We start from the raw sequence: 4607 nt of genomic DNA, 5'->3' as shown, positions 1-4607 counted from the left end.
ATCTTCTTGTAGTTAGTTTTTATTTTCTCAGTGTGTAGGTGGCTCATCTGTGTAATTAACAAAAGATTATCTTTTTAATACTGATCTTCCAATTAATAATACAGGTTGTGACTTGTGAAGATTTCTTAAACTCTTTAAAACAAACCTGTACATTAATGAATTGCTTCCTTGCTACGTGAGTGAAAGCACACCTACAATGACGTTTTTCCGTTATGGTAACTCTGGGCTGAGCAGTACATTCTCGAAGGTAGAAAATGCAGCTGCAACTCAAATGGACAAAATTTTGCTGGGCAAACTCTGAACCTCTATGTTAGGTTAGTTTTTCCTCCTCTTGAGAAATCCACTGTCTAGCTCTCTAAATGGTGTGCTAACTCTGGGGTTTGGAGGACAGCCGGACATTTCTCCCTACCGATGTGATCAGGAAGTGTGCAGGTCTGTATGGCGCATCTTCTGGTTGTAGTTCACAGCAAGCAGTCGTTGCCTAAGAAGCAGGCCTTCGGGCTGGGCGTGCTGGAGGGAGAAGTGACCACCAGGAATCATCGCTGCAAGGTATTTGGATGATGTGAACAATGACTTGGATCCAGCGCACAGATTTGTTTTCTTCAGGTGAGTTTCCTGACCTGCCTTTTTCAGAACAGCACTGCTACGTGGCTTGGGTAATTGGCCATTCACTTTGGTCTTCTTCTTTTCCATAGCATTGATTTCCTGATGTAAAGTTGAAGGGGGAATGGATGAAATTAAGCCCTCATGAGCATTTTGTTGTTTGACTATTTAATCAGCTGCTTCTTGTTCTGGCTCATGATGTGAGAATATGAAATTTTCCCCATGAAAACGGGCAGGCAGGGTACTACAGGCAAAATCCAATTGGGTTTGTAAAGTTACTTTGTTTAATCAATCAGGCAAACATTAGCTCTGTTTATAGAGGAAACACAAAGATAACTCTATGATGGCTGTACTGGAAGAGTAGAAAAGCTTAAGTTTCTACCTTGGAATTTTGCACTGGAGCAGTGATAACTCCCAGCTCTGGCAATGGGGCTGCCGAGTAGTGTGTGCCCCTTCCTCGTGGCTGATCACGCGTTGGAAATGAGAAGCTGTGTGGCTGCTGTTGGCAGTGTTGGAGGAGGTCTGTTGGCTGCAGTATGGTAGTGGGAAGGGAAAGGATCCCTTCCCTTTCCCTTTTCTGAGTATTACCCGAACACAGAGAAATCACCAGGACGCTTGAAGGGCTGCCCAGAAGGAAACGGTCTATGTCCCTTTTGATGCTTTTGCAGCTCTTCCCAGGACACTCTTCCTGCTGGTTTTTCTCCTATTTCCTGCTTATCCTTCCGCTCCCAAACCGTCACGCACCAGCGGTTCGCTTGTAAGCTCGCTTTCCAGTGAACCAAGTCTGCTGACACCTTTCTTTCATTCCCTTCCCTACAGGGGAACAAGAAGTGTTGTGTTTTACTTTAATGAGGACTGTAGGGACGACTTCTTTTAATCAGGCATCTTCATTTCTTTCCCAGTAGAAAAAGACTTTAAAAGCTCCATGTGCTTTACTTTCACTTCGTCTTTCCTGAGGAGAAAGGAAGGCTCTGAATTTAAGCATCCAGGGAACAAATGGGGATTTAGTAATCAAATATTTTCATTTGAACTTCTGTTTTCTATGGAAAAGCCATTTTTCTTGGCTCATTAGAATTTTCCAGAGCCTGCTAGTACTTTATACTTTTACAGCTGTTAACCTGAATTCCAGTGGGGTGTGAGAGCTGAACATAGACACTGCCGATTGTCTCGGCACAGGCTATGCCAGTAGCTCTCGGGCTTGCAGAATTTGCAGAAGTGACGGTGGTCATTCAAAGTGATTGACCTTCAGTCCCATATCAAGGACATGATAAGGGCTTCTTTTTTGTGTGTGTCTGGTTATCACTGTGCAGTTGGGGGGCCAAAAATGGTGCTGAGAACCTCTTTGTAAATCTCCCCTGGATTTTTCATTCTACTCGGTCACCTGGATCCTCCCAGGAGAGCTGGTCCTCTGTTTGATGCTTCAGTCTGCCTCCACCCCAGTGGTACCCAGACTTCCCAACTGACTTGAAAAAACAAGACACTCCTTGGGGCTTGTTGCGTGCTCACTGCCTGTGCTGAATGGCCAAGAAACTGCCCTCATCACTGCAACAGGTCCATCATTTTCTACTCGGTCTCATGCTGATGTCACAGATATTTTCTGTTGATTCCTCTGACTGACTGGGAGGGGCTGAAGTAAATTGGTTTAGCTGTGATTAATGTGAGCTACTCACTGAAAACGCTTCACCTTACAGTTCACAGACTGTAAATAGGTATTTCCTGATTTTATTTGGAGAAATTCACAAATGCTTATGGGGAATTTGGAAGTCAAAACAGCCACTTATATAAGTAAAGGTACTTGATAAAACAACTTTGCACAACAGTCTTGAGAAATAGGTAATCGCTGGGACATTGAAATATTTTAATTATATACTGCAGCTTAACTTTTCCAGTTAATCTTTACTGCAGTTAAGTGAAGTGAAAAAATCCCAGCTGACTCATCCTTGACCTATGGAGGTTTTTGCATGTTGACAGGAGACCATCAATGTGTCTGATGTGCAGTAGGACACTGGTTCGGACTAAAATGCTATATAGCGATCTCCCTCTCTTCAAATAACATACATAAGGACAAGCATATCATGATATTCCTTAGAACACTTTTTTGGCTTTTGATTGGAGAGCTCTCTAAGTCGGAAATTGTATCTCTGTATTTTATAGCCCTCTGGATTTTTTCTTCCAGGATTTGCCATACCGCTTTTTGAACTAAAGTGCAAAGTTTCCTTTGCCGAGCCACGTTCAGCTGAGCTCCAGTTATGTGACACTGTTCTTGATTGGTAATTCCCCAGAGACCCTCCAAAGGAACGAGTGAGAAGCAGTAGATATGGGAGAGGATGTTAACGCTACCCTGATTGTGTTGAGGTTTGTTGCTTTTTTCCCCTCTATCACATCTTTGCCCTAATCAGATCTGAATGTTTCAGTTGAATTCCACGTTGACTTTTATCAGCGAGGTTTACTGTGGCTGCTTGGGCAAACTCGTTGCTGTTAAGTCAGATGCTGTTCTTTTGCTTCAAGGTTAAAGTTTAGGCAGCTGATGTCTCATTTAAGGGCTGGAGGAAACCTCTTATCCAGAGAAATTCATTAACATGAGGGAGCCAATTACTTGGAGGGAAGCCTTGTCAGAGCTGGTCTGTGAGTTGGTGTCAGATGTGCTGGGGAGATGTTTGCTATGCTCTCCTAGGGATTCCACCTGCAGAAGGTGAAGTGGTCCTTGTTCAGCAGCAGATGAAACTTCTTGTTTTGCTTCCTTTGTGCTGATACTGGCACCTTCCACCACACCCTGGCTCATGAACTGGCCAGCAGTGGTGGGGGGATGTACTGCTGGAGTAGAGGAGACCTCAGCTCCTGGTGGACTCCTGAGCTCTGTGGAGCTTCCCAGGGTGCGTGGGCTGGGCGGCAGCAAGAAGTCGGTGACTCCAGTTGGGCTTTGGTGTGTGATTGGCACATCTGGGGGGATCCGCAAAGGGAGCATGTGAGAAACTTTGTGATAGGGGAGGGATGAGGAACTATAGCCTGAGTGGCACTTTTTTTTTTTAAAGTGAATATAGACATACAAGTGTGGGGGGGAGTTCAGTAACGAAACAGTATCATTACCATCAGCAATTTCTATGCAACTTTCGAACATTAAAGGCTTTTGAATTTGTTAAGCTTGGATTTAGCTGCACAAATTAAAATGTTTAGCTACGGCACAATGCGTACTGTCTCATGCTCTAGGATAAATACCTGTTTTTTGTACAGGCAATGCAAACTTTAAATTAATGATAGCAGATGTGTCCCCAGTTTTGTTCTGGGAGCATGGAGAAATGTCAGTGTTAAGCCAGTTTGCATTTATATTGTATCTGACTGATGTGTGATAAATGCCTCATGGTGTAATTGTATGTATATTGCTATTTATTGCCAGTAATTCCTCCCATGAATATTCTGTAAATTGACCCCCTCTGCACCCCATGCAACTTAATCTGAGATGCCCTCTTCTGGGAAAGCAGTTGGAGAAATAGCTGCAAATCTTAGTGCCATCGTTCTCTTTAAATGATTCCTGAGCCTGAGCTTACAGCTGGCACCATCCTTCCTGCCTCAGCCCCCGAGATACTCATCTGAAGATGTTTGACAATCTCCTTTGAATCTTAAGGATTTTTTCCCCCTTTTGGCAGAATATTGTGCTCCTAGTTGTTATTTATAAACAAGGATCAAGGAAGATGGCAGTGGTTTTCACAGAGGTATATGTATATTGGTGTTATCCAAATTCTTCACTGTTGCTGAAGAATGAAAAAATCAAGTCACTCAAAGCCCAAAATGACCGCAGGGAGTGGAGCACAGGTGTATTTCTGTGGCATTGCATTTTTTCTTCTCGGTGCGCTCCAAGTGATGAACAAGATAGGGGTTCTCTGGTTTGCTTGCACCAGAGAGATGCGTGTGGTGAGCGCGGTGCAGGCTGCTTTGCTCCTCTGCACGCTGCGAAGCCTGCCACATCTCACAATACGCTTTGGGAGATTTGTTTCCAATTAAGGTAT

This window comes from Numenius arquata, chromosome 7 (assembly GCF_964106895.1).
Source record: "Numenius arquata chromosome 7, bNumArq3.hap1.1, whole genome shotgun sequence".
Taxonomy (NCBI): Eukaryota; Metazoa; Chordata; class Aves; order Charadriiformes; family Scolopacidae; genus Numenius; species Numenius arquata.
This window is presented reverse-complemented; position numbering follows the sequence as displayed.